General features: G+C 34.5%; 1 protein-coding gene across 1 annotated transcript in view; it reads right to left on the reverse strand.

Annotated features, from left to right (window-relative positions):
* The window catches only part of LOC113465300, a 31894-nt gene extending 23610 nt beyond the window's left edge, over positions 1 to 8284 (reverse strand). Inside the window, exon 1 of the mRNA XM_026822328.1 lies at positions 8117 to 8284. The gene's annotated coding sequence lies outside the window, so the exon portion shown is untranslated. The remainder of the gene's footprint in view (positions 1 to 8116) is intronic.
* Positions 8285 to 22877: the final 14593 nt, after the last annotated feature.

The following is a 22877-nucleotide window of genomic DNA, read 5'->3' on the forward strand; positions in this document are numbered from 1 at the left end:
TTGCTACCTATGTACTTACCGAGATAACAAACCAACTTACCTATGTACCCAGAGTTGTTATCTAACTCAATTTCAATTTTCAATATTTACTGGTACTTTTACGAGTAGAATTAAAATTAGGAGTCATCTCGTAATGATTGGAAATAGTGTAGGTAATCTGTTTACACATACCTACCTACATGCAGTGTGTAGGTACATTTTTGTAGTTATCAGGTTTTTGGAAATATGTAGTTCTTCTAGACATCTTGCTATTCATACAGCCGTCATTCATCAGTATAGAAATAAGGAAAGTAAAAATGTAGCGTTCTCTGACACTCTGATTTGACTGAATTTATACGTCGCTTATCCTATAACATTTTACTCATTGACTGTCATTTGTATCAGCAGACCGAAACAGATATTAAATTGGAAATGTGAAGGAGAAGGAGGAGGATGAAGCAGAAGAAAAAGGAGATAGGCAGAGGAGGAGAAGAAGATGACTAAGAAGAGGAAGAAGAAGGAGGAGGAGGAGGGGAAAGAAGAAGACAACCAAGACCAAGAAGAAGACGAAGAAAAAGGAGGAGAAGGAGAAGACGACCAAGAAGAGGAGGAAGAAGAAGAAGAAGGAGCAGAACTGAAGGAATTGAAATTCGAAACTGTATAAGAAACCACAGATAGCTGGGATGTTGCATGCAGATAATAAGCTTTGATGCCGCCTAAAGATATTATAGAAGAAAAATACAAGAATGGGATGATGATAAAATTAAAATAATTTGAATTGTTCGACAATAATTATGTTCAACGTGAGATAGTTTTGGCCCTAAGGGAATCCGCGTATAAAATAATATTATTCAGATAAACTGTAAACAAAATCTCTTTTCTGCTGTATTTTTTTTTTTTTTTTTTAATTTAAGCAAGGTTTTATTTATAAAAAATGTACTCGTAGATTAGAATATGTGAGTAACGAGAGTTTTGACATCTCCACCAATACACCCTGTATTGGTGGAGATGTCAAAACAACCGTTTTTATGACAAGGATACTTTGAGACATAGGTGTACGTATTCTAAAACTAGTCTAAATAATAATCAAAAAACAGATCTCCATCAGAAGACGAAAACTCTGGAAGCACCAAATTTCCCCAGGCAATTTCTACTCGCCGTGCCTGGACTAAGGTCCTTATTATTCAACCCGGTAAAAAATAATCACAATAATAGTCTGTATTATATTTATTTTTATCCTTTTTTCTTTCAAATTATAATTAACACGAGTATACGTAAAAACAAGATGGCGTAATTTGAAATGGGCGTTATTTTTCAATCTACTTCGGAGAGGATGTTATGAACGCCCTTTTAGATTAGTTCTAGAGTACCCACATGAACCAAGTCCACCTGGTGCTGCTATCTGGACTGACCTCTTCTGTACCTTCACTTGAAATCTGCTGTTCTTGTCGGAATAAATGTACTCGTAACTTGAGATTCGAAAGTACTTAAAATATCTATACAAACATCTACAAGTGAAATGATATTGAGAGGTTTACAAAACAGATACAGGACACAGAAAGAATATGAGATGGTCAAAATTCTAGAGGAAGTTGAGAGATCTAAACACTTGTGAGTAGAGAACCTATTCCAAGTTTAAATTACTTTCCTATAATAAGCACATTGGTACTCGTAGGTACTTAGGAATAGCTCATGAGAAAGCTAAAACATATTATTACATAGGTAGGTACAAGGTATACATACCTAGCTATCTTTCACCTTACTTTCATATTTCTCAGTTACTTAGAAGCTACTTTATTTTTTGGGTATAAATTCCCAGATATTTGTTTTCTATTTTCCTTTGACAAACTGGCCATTTTTGCTATGTTTTCAGGACTTTAATGCTGTGTATTTATGAGCCTAAGCAACTTACGAGTAGCCTAGCCTAACCAATCTCGCTCCTATCCTACGAATATACTTACCTATCTTGAATTATCTTCTATGATTCATTTAATTATTTAGCTTAATACGAGGAATTTGCTGAGATAGCTGCTAAGTAGTCACTTCTTAATAACGATAATTTATATCAATATTAACAAAGGATACCTAACTGGTATTAGGCAGTAGGCAAGATACGAAACACATACAAAAAACTACTTGTATTATTTTATTATTTATTAGTTCGACTTTCTATAGTATTTCGGTGGCAAGGTGGAATGGTCACCTGATATATTTCTTCAGAATTTACTTAGAATAAGGACTGGAAAAATAAAAACCAATTTTGCGACTTCCAATTCCTCATTGTTACAATGTTATCTATTCCACCATGTCTTGTATGTGATATAATAATACATTTTGTGTAATAGGTATGTTACTTACGTAATAATAATATCGTTCTTGCTCATTGTAGGAAAGACAAGTACCTACGCTAATTCTAGGTAATTTCAATGTGATAAAGCTGGCCTCTATTCTGGTCTGGCGATCATGTTCCTTGACAATCAAATTGTATGACAGTTTAATTGGTTAATCTTTGCTTAGGTTATTTGAGTTTGCAAATTTATGTAATCATATCTCAGAGCCCAATGTAAGTGTAAACCTAATAGACTTGGAAAATTGTGTGCAGAATAATCAACAGGAACTCAATGAAGTTATCAACCCAGAATTCTTGGAAAATAATTATTTACAACGATTAACTTTTCCAGTACCTACATCAATCAAAAACTCAAGCTTACCACCATTTTCTTTCGTTCCATTTTTTTCTTTATCAAATCAAATTATTAATATCAAATTATTATTAATTCACCTGTAAAAACCCAGGAACTCTTAATGTAATGTAAGCACCACATATTATAGCAAAATAATTACATGTTATACCTAGGTAACTAGCTAGATTTAAATTCAAGCTTATAGTGTTCAGAGTCGATTCTGAACATAAAAATATCATTAATATAATTAACCATTCAAAAGTATCTGATATAAAACTACTGTGGTAGCCAGAGTTAATAGTACCTACAATTAAATTTATTGGAATACATTTTATAAATTCTGATTTGCTTACGGTGTGCACCAAATGGAGATTCTAAGCCATGAATCACTAGCGCTGGATCGCTTTTTAAAGAAGCTGAAAAGAAGACATGGTCTCCTATTAGATAGAATTATTATTGGATACCAAGCTTACCACCATTTTCTTTCGTTCTATTTTTTCTTTATCAAATCAAATTATTAATATCAAATTATTATTAATTCACCTGTAAAAACCCAGGAACTCTTAATGTAATGTAATGTAAGCACCACATATTATAGCAAAATAATTACATGTTATACCTAGGTAACTAGCTAGATTTAAATTCAAGCTTATAGTGTTCAGAGTCGATTCTGAACATAAAAATATCATTAAAATAATTAACCATTCAAAAGTATCTGATATAAAACTACCGTGGTAGCCAGAGTTAATAGTACAATTAAATTTATTGGAATACATTTTATAAATGCTGAATTGCTCACATAAGGTGTGCACCAAATGGAGATTATAAGCCATGAATCACTAGCGCTGGATCGCTTTTTAAAGAAGCTGAAAAGAAGACATGGTCTCCTATTAGATAGAATTATTATTGGATAAGATCATTGGTTAGTAATGGTTTAGTCTGATAAACGCGTCGTCATCCATAGGGTGACAGTCTGACATGTAGAAAAGCCGGGTTCGATTCCCGACAAGGTCTTGAAGTGAACCCCGCGTTATCCTGATTACCAGGCGAGCGCTTGACCAAAAGATCACGAGCTATGAAGTTAAGGTAATCTGGGGTGCCCATTTTCCATGTTTTTGCCTGCTACTTTTTAGGTTAATTGTTTGTTATTATGTTTTAGCAATCAAAAATATAAGACCTTACTTGGACTGCGGCGATAAATGCACTTTTCATTATCATCCTACGTAGTATAAATCAGCTTTCCGTTTCATCAAAGGCACATTTTTCCACACAAAAGTTTGGTTTGATTGAAACGGTTGAAGAAGTATTGGCCGATAAAATCGTTTCCAAGGACGCCCGACTGCATTTTACAATCTTCGTGGAGGCTACTTAGTATAAATGAGGTTTATTCTGTTCTACTTTGACAATTGGGTTCTCCCAGTCAAGTCATCTTGAAACAAATGGAAAAATGCATTCATTGTCCTGTTGAACACCCAGTAGTTTATTGCAATACAAAAACCTGTAATTTACATTCAACATTATTTTTTTATCAGATTGAAAAGTAATTATGAAAGGAAATATGTATTTTACATTCAGAAAAAAATAAATAAAAAAATCAGCAAATAAAGTTTTCTTTAAGTCGATTTCATAGGTAAGCTTCGGATAAAAATCAAATACATGAGGACTAAGAATAAAGTTACTTTGAAAACCGAAGTGCATATTATTATGTTTGCAATTTGACTGAGGCTCTTTAAAACTTCCAATTTAACCAAGGATTTTGGCTCTTTAAAACTGAGAACAAAAAGAAACACTGGCCATTTAATCATTTGTGTCTTGTAGGTATTTATAGGCACTGTAAAAAGGAAATTTTTCTTTGAACCAAATCCCGCAAATATACGTATAATGTCCGACTTTCATACTAACGCGATTAGGTAGATATTTATGTCGCCGCTAGGATTCGAACCCAGTCCAACCGCTTATGAATCCGATTCCACATTAACAACTGGGACTGAATGAACTGAATGTCTTCCAGGCATTTTCTTCTCTCCTATGATTAAAAATGCAATCTACTGTGTAGTTAGCAAGTCTGCCTTATGGTAGATCAGCCTAATCAACATAAAAACAAGAAAAATATATTGAGAATTATTAAATAGGCGCCTTATTTATTATTATTAGTATTATTATTTTAAAGAAATGATTGGATCAAAAAACACCAAAAGAATAAAAGCACTGCAGACTACAAAAGATTTACTAAATAACATAGGTAATATCGATAATTAGATAACTATACAAGTACCTATTGTAATATAATAATAATAATACTTCGGTTTATCTTGAATGAAGCAGACTGGACCCACAGAAGAATCAAAAATCAAATCAAATAATTTTCTTGTCAATATTTTTGACGGATCAAATCATGTATAATCAATAGATACCACCATGTAGGAAAAAAATCGGAGCTTTAACTTTTTCTGTTTTTATTATTTGCTGCTTTCTCGTTTCCTTTTGGAGAGGTAGACTGGTAATGAGATATTTTGGTAGGTCCTAGCAATAGGCAGTAATTTCCTTAGATACTTGTATCTACCTACATGGGTGATGAATTGATGACGAAAGAAGAATTAAGGGAGAAATGGTAACTTTATCTACTTCACTTGTCTAAGAATTTTCAAATAAACATCTAAAGACGGGACACAAGACAGAGCGCAAAAGAGACTTCAAATAGCTTTTATAGTAGGATAGTAAGGTAATATTCATCAGTGATGTGTATATTTGATATTTGTTAATGCCACAGCGACATACTGTTATAGCAAAGTTTGGATTTCTCAATACACTGTTCACGGTGCGATTGACACATCCACCAAATTTGTTTCTTCCTGGTGGAGATGCCAAAACAACCATATACCTAATAATAGGTAATTTATTCAATATTTTAAATATTAGGGAAGGTGATATGATTACAAATAATAAATTCAGTATAGGGATCCCTAGCTAGAGATTCGAAGAAAAGAGGGCTGGAATTTTCGCTCTTTAACTTCTCATAATAAAATTCCTTTATCTGCCTTCAAAAGTCTGTAAAATGAGGATAAAGTGTTGTGCAATAAAAATGAACCCTCATTTTCCTGGATTGGTAAAATAAATAATTTTACCTCGAATATGGGGTGTATGACAGTTTAATTGGTTAATCTTTGCTTAGGTTATTTGAGTTTGCAAATTTATGTAATCATATCTCAGAGCCCAATTTTCTATCATAGCTATACCTAGATTTTAAAACCTATAAAATTGGTAGGTAATTTCGTTTTACTTCCAAGACCAAGTAGTGTAGAGTGAATTGGTGGAGATGTCGAAACAACCGTTTCCATGAACATAATATGATTATTTCAATACATCTTATTCTAATAATTTCTTACCCGCATCTTCAAATGAACCAACGGGACAAAAGAAGTAATTCTTCGACTTCTGGTTTTCGTTCTATGTTCCCCTGAACTTCTATTAGTCAGAGTACAACAGTAAGTAATATTCCATCGAAAATTCTACTAAGTAAAAATTATTGGAAGTTCCGTTCTCTTAGGCAGGGCCGGATTACCCATAAGGCAGAATGGCAGACTGCCACGGGCCCCGCGCTTTTGGGGGCCCCGCGTTTTGAGGACTTACACTAGGCTATAATTTACATTAAGTAGCTATGTACCTATGTGTATCATTTGCAGGGCCGGATTACCCATAAGGCAGAATGGCAGACTGCCACGGGCCCCGCGCTTTTGGGGGCCCCGCGTTTTGAGGACTTACACTAGATATTATGGGTTTTTTCTAAAAAAAAAAAAAAAACTCGAAATCCATAGGTAATGATCTAATGATTGATACAAATGAATTAGGTAGGTATAGAAGTGTTTTCTAGTAGGGAGGGGGGTAGGTCCTGGGGGCCCCGCTCGGAATAAATGTACTCGTAGATTAGAATAATTATGTGAGTAACGAGAGTTTTGACATCTCCACCAATACACCCCGTACTTATTGGTGGAGATGTCAAAACAACCGTTTTTATGACAAGGATACTTTGAGACATAGGTGTACGTATTCTAAAACTAGTCTAAATAATAATATAGGTAGGTACTCGAACTTCTATCATAGCTATACCTAGATTTTAAAACCTATAAAATAGGTAGGTAATTTCGTTATACTTCCGAGACCAAGTAGTGTAGAGTGAATTGGTGGAGAAGTCAACACCACCGTTTCCATGGAAATAATAATATGATTATTTCAAGACATCATATTGTTCTAATAGTTTCTAACCCGCATCTCCAAATGAACCAAGGGGACAAAAGAAGTAATTCTTCGACTTCTGGTTTTCGTTCTATGTTCCCCTGAACTTCTATTAGTCAGAGTACAACAGTAAGTAATATTCCGTCGAAAATTCTACTAAGTAAAAATTATTGGAAGTTCCGTTCTCTTAGGTACTTTACCAAGGATCGACAAATGGAGGAGTTGCAATTGGAAAAATATTATTAATAAAAGGTCGATTCCTACGTAAAAAGTTGTGAAAAATCCAAATCTGAAGTCAAAAGGTGTAGGGGCAAACAGCCCTAAAGGACCGGTTAAGAGGGGGCAAATAGCCCTAAAGGATGGGTAAGGAGGGGCAAATAGCCCTAAAGGATGGGTTAAGATTCTACGAACCAACAGTAGATGGAAATATGTATTCTGAATTTGAGAACCGCATTTTCTGTTGCCTCCTAGTTTTGAAGGTCCCTACAAAGGGGTTCTTCTGGATGTTCAGTTCCCTTTCCTAAACAAGATCTTTTTCTTCTTCTTCTTCTTCTTCTTCTTCTTCTTCTTCTTCTTCTTCTTCTTCTTCTTCTTCTTCTCTTTTTCCTCCCTGGAGATCAAATCTCTGAAATAACTCCCGCAAGAGAGTTTCTCCTCGACTACACAAGATCTTGCTAGGCGCTTTTTTTTTCTCCCAAAGAAGAAAATGAAACTGTCTTGATTGACGAAACGCATAATTCTTCACGAAACATCAACAGGGCGTGATCATTGCTTTGGACATCTGCTATACTGCTATCACATGTCTGCCAAATTTAACGCCAAGAGGCGAATTTCTTATGATTTATTAACTTAAAAAAAAAAAAAAAAAAAAAAAACAAAAAAAAACCAAAAAAACAAATCCAAAATAAAGTACCTAACTACTAACTAGGTAAGGTACCATAGAAAAAGAAAAGAATATACATAGAAAAAGAAAAGAACTCGTATTACTATGCTATTAGGAAAATTCATCTCTCAGATTATACCTAAGCAGTCTGATTGATTTATTTCAAACTTTTTAGTCAATCAGACGTCTTCATTATCGAGTTAAATTTAAATCAAATACTCAAATTTATAGTCCCGGAAATTTATTCTTATGATAAGTAGATTGATTTGCAAGACTTACTTACTACAAGTTTATCAGATTATTGCCTATCAGAGTAAGTAGATTATTTTCGACTTACTTTTTGTCAACAGCCGTCACATTTTCATCCTTGAAGACCCACCACTTGGAGCTCGTCAGAGATTCAGTTTTACAGGTAAGGGACACATTGGAACCTGCGTAGGGTTTAGGCTCTAAGCTCACCTCAACCGTCAGCGAAACAACATCTGAAAATCAACAAACAAAAAAAGTTTAGCCAAGTGTGTCAACTCACAAGCAGTAGAGAAGAGGTAACATCCCACCCTTGATCAAACTTCATTTTATTTCTAAAGCCGTGTCCAAACAAAGTCGACGAAACATAGTCGGCGGCCGTCAACTGATGTCGATGGAAACCGTACACTGCCTCGAAAACATAGATTCACCTCGTCGATCGACCATTGATCGAATCAATCGACGGCCTAAAAAATCAAGGCAACCTAAATCTATCGTTTGAGTTTCAACCAGGAATCAGAATGAGAAGAATGACCCAAAAATAAAACAATCTACTTTCTTCATTAGAGGTAATTTAGGAGACTGTTGATAACCAAGAGCATCGTGTTTACGACCCTTGTAGACCCCATGCCCTGATGTATAGGATATGAATGAAGTCAAGAGAGAGAGAGAGTGAGAGAAAGAGTGAGAGAAAGAGAGAGAGTCAGAGAGAGTGAGAGTGAGTGAGAGAGTGAGAGTGAGTGAGAGAGAGAGAGAGTGAGAGAGAAAGAGAGAGCATTCTACACAGTACCTACACATCTGAACCCCCCCTCCGTTTTTTTTTTATTACAAATTTTTTTTTTTTTTTTTTTTTTTTTTTTTTTTTTTTTTTTAACACATTCCCACCATATTACATGTGAACATTTTTACTACGTACAGGATGTCTAGGGTGACCTAAACCGAACCCTCCCTAGACCCTCTTAATGGGAATATAGAACCTGGGTTTCAATTTCGCATTTTTAAGGAATAGTTGGATCACTAGGTAGATAGAAGTAGTAGGGAAGAAGATACGTATAAGAATGGGTTTTTTTTTCGAAACTGGTGGTTGCTTTTTTGCTATTTTCTTGACCTCGAACACTAGCCCCCCCAATTAAAGAGGGAGAGAAAAAAAAACTTATAGGTACCCTTATAACTAGGTACATACTCAATCTAATGGCCATCAAATTAAGATGTATTGTAAAAAATGCCCGACTTTCTAAGGTCCCTGTAGGTACAGTGCCAGTTTATGTACCTAATAATTATTACTTCTTCAAAAGACAAGGAATTTTTCAGAACCATAAGAGAAGCGGATCGAGCCAGCTGTTTCATATTTTTAACTTATTTTTGTTTACATTATTCAGAAGGAGAGCAGTACGGGAGACTTGAGCATCAAGTGAAATAAATTAGATGCTTCTTAATAGCTTCTGAAATTTGAATATTCAAGAGGATAATATAATCTTTTCGTGAAATGTTTTGGAAATGCATAGGCAGCTAAACTCCGAGTGCAATTAGTAGGGATAGGTATGACTTGATTATGAAGTTGAAATTTGTGCCTGTGAGAGCGCATCTCAGAATAGAATTCTTAATGTTTAATCTCTCCAGAATAGGAATGTAAACTTACTACACTTTAGCATTCCTTCAAACATTTTCTTTTTTTTTTTTTCAAAATGCTACCTACCTAATATTTGTCACTTTATCACTGTCCTTCTAAAACCCAGGATGTAGGTACCTACTTTTTCTCCTTCCTTTTCTTCATCTTTTTTACATCTCAGTCTCTATTCTATAGCCACAGTAGAAATACACACACAAGTACACACAACAAAAGTTACTCTTTCCCTTTAGGTACCTATTCCTCCAATGGACCAACACAGAGTACTTATGGAATTTGAAAAATTCGATTTAGATTGATGACCCTTTTGACATCAATAAACACACTCATGTGCATATTGGAATTCCAATAATATAGCAATAATTGCATAATAAACACTTAAATACCTATTAAGACTTTTTATTGGTCATAAATATGTTTCTAGCATTGGAGTCACTCTAGCAAAATTTAGCACATTTATTGGCACAATGCTTGGTTTATTCAGCTATGCTATAGCTTCTTAGGGTGAGGTAAGTACTTTTTTTTTGGTACATTACTTAGCAGAAGAAGAAATTTTATGTCAACAGAGGGCCAGGGAAAGGCCAAGTAAGAAGTAAGTATTTGTGATTCTCAATCCTAAGGATAATGAGTTTAAGTAACTTACTAGTTTATGACAGAAACAAAATACCTACTTACCTAAGCAAGTAACAGAAAAAGTGTTGGGCTGTAGAGAACAAGATGATAAGAATGAGTCCTTCATTAGAAATACAAGATCAAGAGTGCACTGCATAGAGTCATAAGCAAGTCATTTACTTTATCATGACCTTACAACATAATAAAAAAATCATAAGGAGACCATTGAAGTGTAGAAATATCTCTAGAATTGAAGTTTTTGTACTTAATTGGTATACTTACTTACATTTGAACCGTATGAAAATGAGAAAGAATACCATACTTACAAATTTAATTTGTCATTTTACTTACAAGCAAGTAATTTATTTACTTTACCTACTAAGTACTTATATTTTATTTTGAGTTCTTTCTTAACTACTTACCTACCTACCTACCTACTTACCAGAGGTACTTTTTTTTAATAGGTATGTGACAATTGTGACACAAGTACTCAGGGACCCCAAATGAAGTACATAAACTTAATACCTATACAAACATTGTTGGTGTATTTTGGACAGTTTCAGCCTCCGTGGCCTAGTGGGTATCACTTTACCTCGAGGCAAAGTAAAAAAAAAAAACTATCTTTTGGTCTTTTTCTTTATACTATTTCTGGATCTAATTTTGTATCAAACTATTCATTATCAAGAAGTGAAATAAGCATAAGACTTAATTGGGCAGTGGGCACAACTCATTGCATGACTTGAACATAGATGGCTTCTTGATCCACCACCATCACCATCATGAGGTCACTTTTGAAAATAACCTAAACTACTTTTTGATCTGTAAACGCTCGATCATTAGATTAGCATAATAGGATGTCAAGGTGTGTTCAAACATAGTCGACCGGCCGTCGATTGACGGTCGATCGATGTCGACTGAAACGTCCACACTACTTCGACAACCTAGATTCACCTCGTCCGAATGAGGCTGATGTTAAAGCACAACTACAAATGGTGTAAAGTGCTGTAGACATATGATCACATTTCAAATTGAGCCATTCATATCTAAATAAATTTAGGTACCTATCTTTCTATACTTGGCTCAATTTTCCAATCCTATGTAAGAATGTAAGTAAGTTCCTTTAAAGGGAACAAAGTTGAATTAGAAAGAAGTACCTAGTCGTTTTTAAGCATACCCTGTAAGACTTGTAGCTTCTGATTCCCCCAGAGTTAGGGACTATGATTAACAATTCTCAACTCTATTCCCCTTATTGATATTCATCAGGTTCAAACCACCAAGGCACTAATCAAAACTACCAATTTTTATTCCTATACAAAAAGATCTGATAAGCTACTCTCATGTGAGTTCCCTTCTTGGGTTATTATTAAACAGTATAAACATGGGCGGATAAGATTCTAGAGCTCAGCCAATGAGATTTGAGAGTTTCAACTGAGAGATAAAACCTGATGTACCCAAGGTAGCCATTATAATAAATTATACATAGGTAGTATGAAAATATTATCACTCAAGATTCTTGTGCTCTCAGTTTTTTTTTTTTTTTCGATGTTCATTTTACCAAGTTAATATTGAGATCATAGACTGAAGGTTTCGAGGTTATTCGATTACGTCTGTTGGTACATTTGTGTGGATTACTAAAATCTGTGGTCTGTTTGTACCTAATACCTTACTAAAATGATTACTGATGTATTGGTTTTTACTGATTAGAAACATAGGTAGACAAAGTTAAGCAGGAAAGTAATTATTGGTAGAATATGTATTCATAGTTAACTCCAATGATAAATAGGTACACAGGTAGGAACTAACATTCGAATGTTGAAATGCTAGAGCTAATATTTGTAAATTGAGGCAACTCTTAAGGTAGGTATGGCCACACATGGTTGATCGACGCGACGCAACGGTCGACTATGTTTGGACACACCTTTACAAGGACCGAGATTCAAAAGAAAAGACTTTTCCTCAAATAGGTACATAAATTGTCTATTAGAATAGAGCAAAGGCGAGGTGAAAAGCAATTTATACAAGTAGCATTTTCTCGCAGCCTTTACCCACATCTTATCTGTGGTAGTCTATTCTTCTATCTAATATTGTAGATGAATTTATTCATGTGCCGAAAACGGTTGACAATGAATACTGAGATAGCTGCCAAGTAGTCACTTATTATAACGATAATTTATATCAATATTAACAAAGGATACCTAACTGGTATTAAGCAGTAGGCAAGATACGAAACACACACAAAAAACTACTTGTATTATTTTATTATTTATTAGTTCGACTTTCTAGTATTTCCGTGGCAAGGTGGAATGGTCACCTGATAAATTTCTTCGTTTCTTCAGAATTTACTTAGAATAAGGACTGGAAAAATAAAAACCAATTTTGCGACTTCCAATTCCACATTGTTATAATGTTATCCATTCCACCATGTCTTGTATGTGATATAATAATACATTTTGTATAATAGGTATGTTACTTACGTAATAATAATTTCGTTCTTGCTCATTGTAGGGAAGGCAAGTACCTACGCTAATTCTAGGTAATTTCAATGTGATAAAGCTGGCCTCTATTCTGGTCTGGCGATCATGTTCCTTGACAATCAAATTGACATTGACTTCCAATTGCAGAGTTCCGGGTTCATATCTCTATGAGGTCGCTTATATTAGAGCCAAACGAAAATTCATGTTATTTATGTAGTAAAAAAGGTTTCGAGTTGCAATTGTGGTCTCTTGAGTTGAACCCCCGTGATATCCTGATTCCCAGACGAGCGCTTGACCAAAAAATCACTGAGCTATCTCGCTGAACTACTGAAACTAAGCAACGATTGGCTTGGTTGATATCTGGAAACGGGAAAAACATTTTCACTGATTGGCTGTTTGTTGATCAAGATTTATTCAGCCTTGTGAGCACAGAATGGAAACTTAATCAAACAGGATGTTGGCTACTACGGAATTCGAACCCGCACCCGCGGCTTACAAGTCACGGAATCTACAAAGTTACAAAAGTCACGAAATCTACCAAACACTGAGAACTACAATGCAAACACCTAACAAGATTAGAGATTACCTCATCTTTGCTACCAGAAGAGTGCAAGAACAAGAGTATCTGAATACGTTCAAAACCATACTCAATTATTGTATTAATGCATTTCTTTTTGACCTTTAATGTTTAGATGCAATAGCATCACAAGGGGGCCGTAGAACTCCAGACACCAAACAGAATTCAGGTTTTTTTTGAAATGAAGAAAAAAATCTGAAGTAGCAATTTACATTTGTTCTGAGAGCCAAAGAGTAAGTACTCTGAGCGCGTATAAATTACTTTATTGATAGATAAAACATACACAGTATAGCCATGGACCATTATGATATATGTGTAGCAGAATTGTTGATATACTGCAGAGTGCACAACCCACTGGTATTCGAGTTGTCGATAGTGACCCCCCATCGTCTTTAATATCAGATTTCCTATAAAATACGAATGCCTGGTCTGATGTGACTACAGCGATTTTGATACTCACTTGATGGGATGGGCTAAAAGCCTTTTGGCAAATTTCCTATAGAAACAACTCCCTTTTGTCTAAATTAATGGAGAGAAAGAATTCAAGATCAGACTAAAGCGAGGTCTTTAGACTCTTCTCTTACCCCCACTTAAATTTCAGTAAGGTTTTTTAATAGTTTCTTCTCAACAGCTATCTCCCTAGGTGCTACTTGTATTCGTTTCTTTATTCAATTCATTCCGAGTTCTTCACTTCTTTCATCTCTACCATTCCTGTATCCTTGTTTTCAATTAGTTTTATATTCTCTTTATGCGTTTCTTTCTGTTCGCGGCATTTTGTACATAGATGGTTCTCAGCTACATAGTTTTAGGCGGCATAGACAAATTCTGTGGTTGTCGATAATTTATTAATGTCCAGATCTGTACTTGTGGATGTTTATCTGAGAGTATAACGACTGATAGATCACCAGTCAAAAGCTATGACACTGGGTACTTTTAGTTGTATAAAACCCCCGTGATATCCTGATTGCCAGACGAGTGCTTGACCAAAAAATCACTGAGCTATCTCGCTGAACTACCTACTGAAACTAAGCAACGATTGGCTTGGTTGATATCTGTAAACGGAAAAACATTTTCACTGATTGGCTGTTTGTTGATCTAGATTTATTCAGCCTTGTGAGCACAGAATGGAAAACTTAATCAAACAGGATGTTGGCTACTACGGAATTCGAACCCGCACCCGCGGCTTACAAGTCACGGAATCTATAAAGTTACAAAAGTCACGAAATGTACCAAACACTGAGAACTACAATGCAAACACCTAACAAGATTAGAGATTACCTCATCTTTGCTACCAGAAGAGTGCAAGAACAAGAGTAAATCTAACACCCAGACATAAACATAATGTATATTGGTGCTTACTGCAATCTACCTACTCACCAGAATTAACATAATTCTCAGCTTGTGGTTAATACAAAAGATCCAGATTATTATTGGTTTTTAATAATTTTTTGGGTTGAAATAATTGCATGCATATAAAATACTCTTTGGTGAAATATCAACAATAAAATCAATATTATCTGACTCGATTTCTTGCATTCAAGTTCAACAACAGGGTGCTATGAAATGTGCAGCAAAGGAATTCTGAACTAAAACTGAATAATAAAATAATTCAAATAATTTATGAAACATTATTCAAGAGTAATTTTAGCAGATTTATTACAAGGTTTCAAACGTCATCCATAGGGTGGCAGTCTGACATGTAGAAAAGCCGGGTTCGATTCCCGACAAGGTCTTGAAGTGAACCCCGCGATATCCTGATTACCAGGCGAGCGCTTGACCAAAAGATCACGAGCTATGAAGTTAAGGTAATCTGGGGTGCCCATTTTCTATGTTTTTGTCTGCTACTTTTTTGTTAAATTGTTTGTTATTATGTTTTAGCAATCAAAAATATAAGACCTTACTTGGACTGCGGCGATAAATGCACTTCTCATTATCATCCTACGACAAGGTTTCAAAAAAACACTTCGAGCACTGATGTCCTGTCAAATTCGGAGATTTGGCATCTCCACTAATTTTTACTTTTTCCTCCCTAACTCCTAACTTGTAAGATCTATTTTGAAGAGATAATTTTAATAGGTTACGTGACCATCATATGCTTTGAAAAAGAGGTAATTTAAATAGTCACAGCATCTCGGTTTTTAGAGCATATTTTGACAGTTGTGGGCTTAAATTTTACAAATACCCAATACTACTCTCAAAGACAAATCTCATTCATGCGTTGTCATTGGATTGTACGAGCAGGTAAATCCACTCTTCCAAAAAACAATATACTGTCTTCATTGACTTGACATGCATTTGGATGTTAATCTGTATAAAGATAAAGTTCATCAGAAGCTCAAACACTTGACCTGCACCCTATACATTATGCAAATAGAATAAAAAAGAAAGAAAAAACTAAAAATACAGATATATTGGAACGGGTTAGAATTTGTATAAAATTACAAATAAAACATATATAGCAGCCAGTAACAACAAAATAATTGCTATAATTCAAAATAATGACTTCAATAACTAAAAGGATATTGTATCTATAAGGTATGCAACTCTGGGTCTATCACTTCAGGCGGTCTACCCCATACTGAGGCTTCCCCGTAAACTTAAAATAGCTCATAATTTGTACCTATAAAAAGTTACAATATAAATTAAAAATTCGAAACTCCTAGTGGTACACATTATTATTATTTTTCAGTTTATTCAAGTACATATATTAACCCGAGCTCAATAAATATTAAAAATATAGATGCACATCATTGTATTGTTGGTGTGAATAACAAATAAAGCATGAATATTGTACGACTCAATTTACACGTATTGATGTAATCAGTGGTCACTATGTGATAGCCAGGCTCATAAATATGTTTCCTATTGGTTGAATGGGACATTGAGACAGATAAATACAGTACTCTATGCTTTATGGTACAGGTTCATGTACAGAGCCTCACAGAATGAATGGCAATAGTACCTACATACCTATCTAATTATGCACCTACCTGCAATATTATACATATCATAAAGTCTCATTTTCCTTACCTCAGTCCATTACCTTGAATATGGGCTAAAAATCACTGAATAAAATCAATTAGCTACCTACTAAACCTGGATTCGAGGTTTGAAATGGTTATTTATTTTGGTCACATAACGGGAATAAGCATTCAATTTTGGCAATGGGAAATCATTCCAAATTCATTTGAAAAATTCATGTCCACCACTTCAGTGTTAGGAAAGCTCGATACTTATGGAGAACACAAATTCGCTCTTGTATAAATGTAAACAAGAGAGCAGAACATTCCCCATGTGACTTCTGTAGGAAATAAAATTGACCCCCGCATGGAATGGAAACCAATTCTGAAATAATAGATAAACACAGTCTACCCATTATACAAACCAATGGAGCTGGAATGGCTCTATCTGAAGCCTTAAATTGACTTCTCTTAGTCATCTTATCTCAAATCCAGAGAAGGTTTTTGAGTGAATTCCTTCACAGAAACATATATGTTGAATCACAACTATGAATGTATGACCAAATAGTAAGTCACTTATGTCTTCTAGAACCTAGGACACCTAGGTTATGTTTGAATGATTCCAATCCGAATCGTAGCTCAAATGAAATTGATTTGTTTGCTGTCACTTGTCAGAATGAAATGTTTCCCAATTTCTCATATTCCCATTTATTGGGGAAAAGTACTAAAATTTCGAACTTGAAATTTGATTAGTATAATATTCTATTGTGTACTACTTTGACAGCTTAAAATCTAAACAGAACACTATTAGTATTTGAGTGAACTCCTTCACAGAAACATACATGTTGAATCACAACTATGAATGTATGAACAAATAGTAAGTCACTTATGTCTTCTAGAACCTAGGACACCTAGGTTATGTTTGAATGATTCCAATCCGAATCGTAGCTCACATGAAATTGATTTGTTTGCTGTCACTTGTCAGAATGAAATGTTTCCCAATTTCCCATATTCCCATTTATTGGGGAAAAGTACTAAAATTTCCAACTTGAAATTTGATTAGTATAATATTCTATTGTGTACTACTTTGACAGCTTAAAATCTAAACAGAACACTATTAGTACCATGTGTAATTTTATTATTCCGGCAGACAAGCAACAGGAATGTAACACATTCTACCCGGGTCTCGATGCAACAACTCCCAGAATGTAGAACCACGACCTTGGACATTGACCATTTCAGCATTGGGTGGGCACTGAGCATCATAGCACTCTTATTCCCATTGACACCTTACCTCACAAGTTCAACATTTGTAGTTGTAAACGTGTTCCTATGTAGCATTACATATTGAAGTGTCACATACTTTATTCCTAACAAGATTCTAAAAAGTAGCTCCTATACTACACTTTAATGCCTCTCCTTTTACAACGACTGCAATAAAAGCGCAGTATAAATGAATTAATGTTATTGAGAATAAAACTTGCCTAATTGTTCTAAAAGTCGTACAGTGGCATTTAATTGTAGCCTATGTACGCATGTAGAGTAAAACTATGTAGAACATATCATTCATATAGGCGCACAGGGGGCTCCGAGGAAAACATACTTGATATATCTCAAAGAGTCATAGCACATTACTTGTGTTTTTAACAACTTTCGTAATTTTGTTTTTTGGATACACCCTTACAAAAGAATTACGAGTATGTTCAGACTGTTCAGCGATCAGTTTGCATCTATTATACCCGATCTTACGCCAGAGAGTTTTCAAATAATCCAGAGTTTAAGAAATACTGCCATGTGTAAATCAAATTGGTGACGTCAAAGAAAACCCTTGACACTGTGTTAACTTTCAGTGGTAAGACCGGGCTACCATGTGTAATTTTAATTATTCCGGCAGACAAGCAACAGGAATGTAACACATTCTACCCGGGTCTCGATGCAACAACTCCCAGAATGTAGAACCACGACCTTGGACATTGACCATTTCAGCATTGGGTGGGCACTGAGCATCATAGCACTCTTATTCCCATTGACACCTTACCTCACAAGTTCAACATTTGTAGTTGTAAACGTGTTCCTATGTAGCATTACATATTGAAGTGTCACATACTTTATTCCTAACAAGATTCTAAAAAGTAGCTCCTATACTTCACTGAGCATCATAGCACTCTTATTCCCATTGACACCTTACCTCACAAGCTCAACATTTGCAGTTGTAAACGTGTTCCTATGTAGCATTACATATTGAAGTGTCACATACTTTATTCCTAACAAGATTCTAAAAAGTAGCTCCTATACTACACTTTAATGCCTCTCCTTTTACAACGACTGCAATAAAAGCGCAGTATAAATGAATTAATGTTATTGAGAATAAAACTTGCCTAATTGTTCTAAAAGTCGTACAGTGGCATTTAATTGTAGCCTATGTACGCATGTAGAGTAAAACTATGTAGAACATATCATTCATATAGGCGCACAGGGGGCTCCGAGGAAAACATACTTGATATATCTCAAAGAGTCATAGCACATTACTTGTGTCTTTAACAACTTTCGTAATTTTGTTTTTCAGATACACTCTTTTGTAAGGATTTACAAAAGATGTTCAGACTGTTCAGCGATCAGTTTGCATCTATTATACCCGATCTTACGCCAGAGAGTTTTCAGTTAATCCAGAATTTAAGAAATACTGCCATGTGTAAATCAAATTGGTGACGTCAAAGAAAACCCTTGACACTGTGTTAACTTTCAGTGGTAAGACCGGGCATAAGCTGGTCTAATCCCTGTTTAAAGTCCTCCAGCCAGACTCACCTTCTCCTTTTTAAAAAATGAAAATGATGAACTCAAAGTAGCATTAAAAATCACATTACAAGTAGAACTATCTATAGACTTTTAGAGGAAGCAAAATAAGCTTAACAGCACTAAATCATATTCAATCTTATATTTTTTTTACCTTTTTCTGTGCAGAAATATTTTCTTACTTTTTTTTTAACTTTTCTTTTGAAAACCAGAGAATTGCCAATTCGTCATATACATACATAGGTAATGACGTACATAAATACTAATGTTCAAAATTCTATTTATTATTTGGCCAAATTGACGGACATGTAAGATGTAGGTAATTACTGCTGGACATTAGAATTACTTTTTTGTCTTCTGTAAATTCTCTGCTAACACCAAAGCTTCGATTTATTTTTTCTCAAATTCATAAGTACCTAATAGGTACATAGCGTTATTAAGTCCGGTTCAGAGTTTGACCTACCTCTCTATCAATGCAATGGTTTCGATTGATAGGTTTAGAGTACAAGCAGAAATATTTACCTATAACTCAAAGTAGCACATTACAAGTAGAACATTACAAGTAGAACTATCTATAGACTTTTAGAGGAAGCAAAATAAGCTTTAACAGCACTAAATCATATTCAATCTTATATTTTTTTTTTTTTTACCTTTTTCTGTGCAGAAATATTTTCTTACTTTTTTTTACTTTTTTTTTGAAAATCAGAGAATTGCCAATTCGTCATATACATACATAGGTAATGACGTACATACATACTAATGTTCAAAATTCTATTTATTATTTGGCCAAATTGACGGACATGTAAGATGTAGGTAATTATACTGCTGGACATTAGAATTGCTTTTTTGTCTTCTGTAAATTCTCTGCTAACACCAAAGCTTCGATTTATTTTTTCTCAAATTCATAAGTAGGTACAAGGTACATAGCGTTATCAAGTCCGGTTCAGAGTTTGACCTACCTCTCTATCAATGCAATGGTTTCGATTGATAGGTTTAGAGTACAAGCAGAAATATTTACCTATATTTACCTACTCTACAACACATACAAAATACCCATACATTGGACTCTTCAGATCATTCCTATTCCTGGGAATCCTGGGGGAGAGGGAGCTTGGGAAAGTTAAAATTTAGAATTTAAATTAAAAATAATAATAATAAACAGGTGAGCTTAAAGTAAGGAAAGGAATTAGAAATAGGAATGATGAATTTTGTCTTTTAAATTTCTCAAAGGACAATTGCAATTCTCAAAGGAAACGTCTGGCAAGTTTTCTGGGAGGCAAAGGTAATGTATGGAACTATTTATCCAGTGACTGTCTGGTAATATTTAGGGATTCTAGGGCATATTTTTTAACTAATTTAAGCACACAGGGATCGAACCCGAATCCCAGTTCTGAAGAGGCTGTGTAGAATTCACAATTGTAATGGTCAGTTCTGAGTTTCTACCTTGACAGCTCTTCCGTTGTAAGTATATAATTAATGATGAATTTTGTCTTTTAAATTTCTCAAAGGACAATTGCAATAAGAGTATTAGAATTTTCGTTGAACCAAATGCACTAAAACTTCGTTTTAAAAGAATACGTCTGGCAAGTTTTCTGGGTGGCAAAGGTAATGTATGGAACTATTTATCCAGTGACCGTCTGGTAATATTTAGAGATTCTAGGGGATCTTTTTTTAACTAATTTAAGCACACAGGGATCCAACCCGAATCCCGGTTCTGAAGAGGCTGTGTAGAATTCACAATTGTAATGGTCAGTTCTGAGTTTCTACCTTGACAGCTCTTCCGTTGTAAGTATATAATTACCTCTATATACATAAGTATATAATTAGCTATACATTCGTATACATAGGTACACAGTTTATTTCCTTTTGATACAATGTTTGAAAAAAGTCCATGTGTTGTGTTATACTTGTGTTTTGGATGTTGTTTTTGTGAAGAGAAAAAATATGAACAATTTCTCACTGAAGCAACAAAGCTGGGAACTTGGCATACTTCCAGTATTTGACAGTCTTTTATCTTCAACACTTAATATGAACAATTTCTCACTGAAGCAACAAAGCTGGGAACTTGGCATACTTCCAGTATTTGACAGTCTTTTATCTTCAACACTTGACAACGAGAGATGTTTTTCAAAGGCTAAGTAACTCATTACTCCGTAGGTGAATCTAGGAGCAGTTTGAACAACATAGCTTTTTGCTCAAGACCCAGAAAACCTATAGGTACTGAAATCGAAAGCTGAGAATATGAGTCAATTATTCATTGATGACAAACATTTCACATTTCCCTACATAATGATATCCTTATTTAACAAGTTTAAGTAAGTATAAATTTTATTACAGATATAAGACAATCATATATCATTTATTTCGACTGTCCGATACAAGAATTTGCAGCAGTCTATCTGAATACTTCCGTAGGTGAATCTAGGAGCAGTTTGAACAACATAGCTTTTTGCTCAAGACCCAGAAAACCTATACTGAAATCGAAAGCTGAGAATATGAGTCAATTATTCATTGATGACAAACATTTCACATTTCCCTACATAATGATATCCTTATGAACAAGTTTAACTAGGTATAAATTTTATTACAGATATAAGACAATCATATATCATTTATTTCGACTGTCCGATACAAGAATTTGCAGCAGTCTATCTGAATACTCTACAACACATACAAAATACCCATACATTGGACTCTTCAGATCATTCCTGGGAATCCTGGGGGAAAGGGAGCTTGGGAAAGTTAACATTTAGAATTTAAATTAAAAATAATAATAATAATAATAATAATAAACAGGTGAGCTTAAAGTGAGGAAAGGAATTAGAAATAGGAATGATGAATTTTGTCTTTTAAATTTCTCAAAGGACAATTGCAATAAGAGTATTAGAATTTTCGTTGAACCAAATGCACTAAAACTTCGTTTTAAAAGAATACGTCTGGCAAGTTTTCTGGGTGGCAAAGGTAATGTATGGAACTATTTATCCAGTGACCGTCTGGTAATATTTAGAGATTCTAGGGGATCTTTTTTTAACTAATTTAAGCACACAGGGATCCAACCCGAATCCCGGTTCTGAAGAGGCTGTGTAGAATTCACAATTGTAATGGTCAGTTCTGAGTTTCTACCTTGACAGCTCTTCCGTTGTAAGTATATAATTACCTCTATATACATAAGTATATAATTAGCTATACATTCGTATACATAGGTACACAGTTTATTTCCTTTTGATACAATGTTTGAAAAAAGTCCATGTGTTGTGTTATACTTGTGTTTTGGATGTTGTTTTTGTGAAGAGAAAAAATATGAACAATTTCTCACTGAAGCAACAAAGCTGGGAACTTGGCATACTTCCAGTATTTGACAGTCTTTTATCTTCAACACTTGACAACGAGAGATGTTTTTCAAAGGCTAAGTAACTCATTACTCCGTAGGTGAATCTAGGAGCAGTTTGAACAACATAGCTTTTTGCTCAAGACCCAGAAAACCTATAGGTACTGAAATCGAAAGCTGAGAATATGAGTCAATTATTCATTGATGACAAACATTTCACATTTCCCTACATAATGATATCCTTATTTAACAAGTTTAAGTAAGTATAAATTTTATTACAGATATAAGACAATCATATATCATTTATTTCGACTGTCCGATACAAGAATTTGCAGCAGTCTATCTGAATACGTTCAAAACCATACTCAATTATTGTATTAATGCATTTCTTTTTGACCTTTAATGTTTAGATGCAATAGCATCACAAGGGGGCCGTAGAACTCCAGACACCAAACAGAATTCAGGTTTTTTTTGAAATGAA

The sequence above is a fragment of the Diaphorina citri genome, unplaced genomic scaffold (genome assembly GCF_000475195.1).
Source record: "Diaphorina citri unplaced genomic scaffold, Diaci psyllid genome assembly version 1.1 scaffold316, whole genome shotgun sequence".
Taxonomy (NCBI): domain Eukaryota; kingdom Metazoa; phylum Arthropoda; class Insecta; order Hemiptera; family Psyllidae; genus Diaphorina; species Diaphorina citri.